At 40.9% G+C, this 6,585-nt stretch overlaps 1 non-coding gene across 1 annotated transcript; it reads left to right on the top strand.

The window, feature by feature from the left end:
- The first annotated feature begins 5,242 nt into the window (after positions 1-5,242).
- LOC128131462 (small nucleolar RNA R71) lies at positions 5,243-5,349 on the top strand. Its single transcript, XR_008229380.1, has one exon. It is a non-coding gene; the product is annotated as a small nucleolar RNA R71 (small nucleolar RNA).
- Positions 5,350-6,585: the final 1,236 nt, after the last annotated feature.

Here is a 6,585-nt window from a genome sequence, read left to right as displayed (position 1 = left end):
CAAAAATTTTAAAATTAGCCTAAATTAAGACTCTAAATTTTCTAATATGTAACCAACCCCCTACCCCACACTTATTTGATGCAATGCCCTCATTGCATATTATGTATGACAAAAACATAAAAAAAAAAACTAAAGAGGGAATTGGAACAAACTCCCCTGGGATAGCAGTGGATAGGTTGATCACTTCCTTTTCAGCTCCAACTTCAATTGACTTTAGACATGGTATCCATGCCTTGGGTGTCTCGTCTCGTGTGGGTCACTCCAAATACGCAGAAAAACAGTGTAAGATCTTCAGGAATAAATATGGAAAGAATAGATAGTCAAGTGGTACTCTAATCAGCATCAAATCAGCAGCCCCTTCGTCATGAAACCAAACGACTCGTCGAGTATATACCAGACTCGTCGAGTTACTTCGGGAAAATCTTCGTATTTGTGAGAATTAAGGGCGACTCATCGAGTCAGCTTAGTGCACTCGACAAGTTGGTCACTGAATGAAAATAATAGCATTCTGCATCTGATCCAGCTTCCAATAAACTCTCTATACTTTCTATTCACTTCTAGACTCCCTTGCCAACATTTCTAAGGACCGGACTCAATACTTTAACTCAAACGCTCCCCCTTTCTTGACTCTCTTTCTCACTTTAATTCTATAACTCTAAACCCCTTTTGAAGCTAGCACTCCTAATTCAATTCTGAAAAATTGTCAAAGCATCAAACATCAAATAAACATTAAAAGCAAGTTTTAAAAACATCAAACAAACCAAATAAAAACAAACAAAAAATTAAAAATTGAAAATTGTTCAATAAAAATGCATAGAAATCAATCCTCCTCATCATCATCATCTAGCCCTGCTCCACTTCCTCCAGCACCACTTCGTCTTGCATTTATCACCTCTTCCCATGATGGAATATATGGAAAGTTACCACCATCTATGTGTGGAATGTTAAAGTGGTCAAAAAGTCGGATATGCGATTGGTTGCTAAAATTCAAGCCCCATTCCATTTGGTCTTGTAGCCGCCTCATCTCCACATTGTACCAATCCATTGGTACTTCTTCATTCTCAACCGGAATCACCGGCGGCTCATCCTCAACATCTAGCTCTCTCCTTGAACGAACCCTCCTCCCCGTTGCTTCGGGACCAACAACCGGATCATCATTCGGGATGGCATAATGGCCACCACCATAATCTTCAATAATCCTTGCTCTCCGGAAAAGAATTGGATTGAATGGAGGTGTAGGGATCATCATCATGAAATTCCACGCACCGTGATTCATCAACCCGAATGAATTGGCTAACCGGGTGACAAACATCCCACCATTGATTCGGGAAGTTTTGCGATCCTTGACCGCACCCTCCAAGAGATATGAAGCTAGACACCAAAGAATGTTGCAAAAAACGTTGGGTGTAATGATGCTCCATAAATAGAAGACGTCAAGGTTGGAAACCTTGTCATCATCCTTTCGTTGATTGATGGTGGATGAAATGAGGCGGTGTATGAGGCGGTGTGTTGGGAATCGAATGCTTCCTTCCTGTGCCGACTTCGGAATATAGACCTTGTTACCAATTGTATTCCACCAGCCCGTACTCGTAACTCCTTCGGGAAACACCATATGGGTTTGTGCCAAAAAGGCCCGAAAGATGGGTGTTGAGACCAAGGGCTGATCATAAACCCCTAATCGACAGGCAAGATCCATCACAGAGCATTGGTGAAATTCTCCCCCCAGGCAGAAACTAAAGCTCGACGGGTGATAAACATCCACTCCCCCGGTGAAAGATATCGTGGAGAAAAACTCCAAACAAAGCTCCAAATAAACCGGCTCTTGAATACGGAAGACCCGGCTCCACCCGTCACAAACCATTGTTTCGCCTTCATGATGAAACTCCTTCACAAGATAAGGAGTTAAATCCTCCTCATAGCAAACACTTTGCAGCCAATCCCAATCTATCCGGTTGGGCACATAGACCTCTTTCTTCTTGATATCAGCCAGCTTCTTCTTCCATTTCCGCAATGTCGAAGCGGACTCGATTTGTGGGAAGTTTAGCCACGGAAAATCCCCTTGGTGGCCACTGGAACTCTGCCCTCTTCTAAACATCTTTTTTGCAAAACAAATACACAAAACCCAGAAAACACAGAGTATAATTAAAAAAAAACATCTCGCATATGTTCCCCGACTCGGCGAGTCGCACGAACTGCGCGAGTCAGTCGGCGAGTCGATGAAAATTAGACCATGAAACCTGGAAATTTCGTCAAGGGTTTTGTCTAGGCATACATTATTAAGGTATTAAGGCCAGAATAAGCTTTCAAAACAACATAATTCATGAAAAAAATCAAAACCCTAGAAATTTACAACTTTTCAGAAACAGGTTTTTTCATGCAATTGCTACCATAGATGGCCTTATAATCACATTCTTAACAGAAAACAAGAAGAAATTTGTTACCTTTTGAGATTGAACTTGAGAAATTTGAAGAAAACTTGAAGAACAAAGATGAATGCTTGAGAGAGAGTTGAGAGAGAAGCGCATGGCGAGTGTATGTGTGAAAAGAAACTGATTCTTAGGGTTAAAACCCTAGTTACCGGTTGTAAAAGTAATTTCAAAATTTTTTTTTTCTGTAAATAATACCGACTCGTCGAGTCGGGGTTAGACTCGGCGAGTCTGGTCGCGATGTCAAAATTTTTCTGAAATCCATATATACTCGTCGAGTCGTGGTCAGACTCGGCGAGTCTTTTGCAAAAATTCATAAAAAAAAATCTTTTATCTAAAAATCATTTCACCCCACACTTAGCCCATGCACACTCTCAAGCATACATGTCCGATGAATTGGAGAATTAACAATCTAAAAACGAAAGAAAATTTTCAAACAAAACTAAAAAGTAAAAGAAAGCAAACTCTAAATAGCGGGTTGCCTCCCGCCAAGCGCTTCTTTTTAAGGAGTCATTAGTTAGACTCCTTCCCATCTACGTTTCGTCATCCTCGAGCATTGAGAATGCACGCCTAGTCCTTTGTGGTTTGTACTTGGTCTTGTAAGCTTGAATCTTCTTCTTGTAAGCCCTTTTCAATGCATCTCTTTTCTTTTTCACAGCATCACCCTCAGCGGCTTGGGCTTCCCTTTTCCTCTTTTTCTTCTTTCCCCCATTCTTTTTCACCTTCTCTTGCACTTCCTTCTCTTTAAATTTAATTACTTCATATTTCGTGATGGTTCGTGCTTTAGTTTTAGTACTGAATGGTTGATCAGCTTCCACCCTCCTCTCCTTTGTATCTTCATCCTTTCCTGTGCTCCACCCATCTTCAAAAGGAATCGTATCAAGACATGCTACATCGGCGTATTGAACTTTCCTTCCCTTTCCACCTTCTACTGTTTGTTCTTCTAAAGAATCATGAATAATATCTAAATTCAAGGTATGTGAAGAACTAGTAACAAACAGATCTAAGTCGGCCAAGTTTTTGTCAAATTCGACTGGACTCGTCGAGTCCATTAAAGTGACTCGGCGAGTCTGATCGGGTTCCATCAATTCTTGGATATTTTCTGAGTTGGCTCCTTCTAGTAGCTTTTCTAACTCTTCCAAGTCCTTGTTAACATCTACATCTTCTTCAGAGTGTATCAAAAATTTGCTTGGATCTTCTTTTAGCAAACGTGCAAGCTCTTCTTGTAATATCTCATCATCCAATTGGATAATTGAGATTTCTTCATTCTTTTCCTCTTCTTGCTTGGCTTCTGGAATAGCTTTAAACATTATAGATTCATCACCCACCCTTAATGTCAACGTAGACTCACATATATCAATTAAAGCACACGCGGTGTTCAAGAATGATCTCCTCAAAATAATTGGAATTTCGGGGTCTTCTTTCATATCAACTACCACGAAGTCTACTGGGAAAATAAACTTGTCAACTTTTATTAGGAGATCCTCACAAACGCCTTGTGGATGAATTATCGTCTTGTCCACCAAATGGATCTTCATATTCACCGGCCTTGGTTCTGGTAAATTCAACTTCTTAAAGTATGAAAAAGGCATCATATTGATGCTTGCCCCCGAATCAGCTAATGCTCGGGTGGAAACTTCATTACCAAATTGGCACGGGATCACAATATTTCCTGGATCACCCTTCTTTTCAGGTAGCTCACTCATCAATATTTCCGCGACTTCAGCCAAATCTTTCCTAGCAGCAAAAAGGCCCTTAAGCAAGTTGAAGTACTTGGGTGTTTGGAGCATTGTTTCCACAAATGGCACATTAACTTGTAAAGCTTTAACAAGCGTCATGAAGGTTCTGTATGCTTCTACTTTTTCTGCAGGCATGGCATTGATTGGGTATGGCAGAGGAGGATTATAAGGCTTCAAAGAACTGGCAGTTTTATTATTTATGTATGGACTCGTCGAGTCCATTGGAGTGACTCGGCGAGTCGGATCGGGTTTTGCTGGATCCGATTCTTCTACCTTTTATGCCTTCTTCTTGGAGATTCTCAGTGCTTCTGTGAATGTTTCTTCACTGCTGGAGGTTATTACACTTACATTCTCCATTCTTGGATTGGGTTCGGTGTTACTCGGAACTTGACCCGGTCTTCTATCATTCAGTTGATGCGCCAGCTGCCCCAGCTGTTTCTCAATGTTGAGAATTGATGCTTGCTGATTCCTTAGCATGTTTCTGGTCTCGTGTATGGCAGCATCGTGATCACTGTGTCTTTTTTCGGATGCGGCTATGAATCTAGTGAATAACTCTTCTAAATCGTCTTTCTTTTCTACCGGTTCTTCCTTTTGGTATAGTCCCCTCTCCTTCTGCTTGTATTTCTCCTCCTTTGCCTTCTTATACTCCTCGTATGGTAGCCAATCCTTCTTAGGTTTCCGCCAATTTTCATCATATCGATCACCACTTGAATAAAGACTTGAGCTTTCTTATTTCCATTCTCATCCAAATCACAATCCTTTGTGAGATGGGGCCCTCTACAATTTTCGCATCCTACCCTAATAGCATGGATCGCTTGATCCATTTTTGTCATTCTTCGATCTAGACTATCAAGCTTAGCTATCACCGCCGCCATGCTATCATTTGCCACGTTCACTACCCCACGACTTACTTCTTTTCTCGGATTATGGTATTCTCTAGAGTGCTTAGAGAATTCTTCAATTAATTCTTTAATTAACGGGGGCGCCTTCTTTGTGAGCGGGCCTTGAGAATCAAGCAATTGCCTTGTGGTAACATTGACTCCATCATAGAAGATCGAGACCTCTTGTTGGCTATTAAGGTCATGGTGTGGGCAATTTCTAAGTAGGCTCTTGTATCTTTCCCAAGCTTCATAAAGAGATTCTCCAGGTTGTTGCTCGAAGTTGGAAATGGCTTTCTTTAGCTTGGCTATCTTGGAGGGCGGGCAGAAATGTTCTATGAACTCTTCTTTCATCTTGGCCCATGTGGTGACCGATCCGGGAGGAAGTGACTTTAACCAATCTTTTGCAGCTCCTTTAAATGTGACAGGAAGCATGCGAAGAAGCTGGGTCTCGCGTGGAACATTCGGGACTTTGAAGTAATCGGCCACATCATTCACTTCGTCCAAGTGCTTGTAAGCGTCTTCGTGATCCTTCCCGTAAAAAGGAATCTCCTTGAGTTGGGCGAGAATATGGCCTTTTAGTTCGAAAGTAGCGGTCGCGGGAATTGCGGGTTGCACAAGCCCCGGCCCGGTGTCATCACGCATCCTTTTCTTCCATTCCCCCATGGGGACTTCATCAATGTTAGACATTGTGATAGCTAACTCTTCTTCGGAATCGGTTTCGTGCTCGTAAGTATGCTCTTCTTCTTCCTCGGTCTTGTACTCGATATCTTCTTGAATTGGTTCTTCAACTGTCAACGAGGCACTGGATGCTCCTGATTTGCTGCTCTTCTTCTTGCTGAAAACGGATTTTAAGTTTTTGAGTGGTGAGTTCTTTGAAGATGTGGTTTCTCCAACGGATTTTCCTTTGCTTCTTCTTAGTGTGGATTCCGGGTCTTCCAAAGGAGGGACCAGAGGTGTATCAGATCCTCAGGTCATGAAACAACTGTAAACAAACAAAACAAAAGAAACAGAACACGTAAAAAGAACAAAAACGAAATAAAAAATAAAGACTGAAACAACGATGTACTCGTCGAGTCGGCACGAGTGCACTCGGCGAGTTCAAGGCAAAAACAGAAAAGAAAATTTCTAGTTATTCTAAAAACGAATTTTTTATAAAGTAAATCTACTTACTGAATTATTTTGTAATTAACTTTGTGTAAGATAAATCCCACACAAAGGATCGATTAAAGTAGAATTTAATATTAATTTTAGAACCGTTCCCCGGCAACGGCGCCAAAAACTTGATGTGTGCAGACTCACTTAGTTTTAAACCTACTTTTAATTATCAAATAACACACAAAAGGCAGTGAACCTATCAATTGTGGTATAGCTAAATAAGTAGGGTATCGATCACAGGGAACGGCAAATTAAATTAAAAACTAATATTATCTAAGTTAATTAAGAAGTAGGGGTTTTCTCTAGTTTTACAAGACTAGAAACTTACTAACTATTACTAATTTAAGACTAGAAAATAACGACTTAACTAGATTCAATAATTGG

Source organism: Lactuca sativa, chromosome 1 (assembly GCF_002870075.4).
Source record: "Lactuca sativa cultivar Salinas chromosome 1, Lsat_Salinas_v11, whole genome shotgun sequence".
Taxonomy (NCBI): domain Eukaryota; kingdom Viridiplantae; phylum Streptophyta; class Magnoliopsida; order Asterales; family Asteraceae; genus Lactuca; species Lactuca sativa.
The sequence above is the reverse complement of the archived record's forward strand: the minus strand, read 5'-3'. Positions and strand labels throughout refer to the sequence as shown.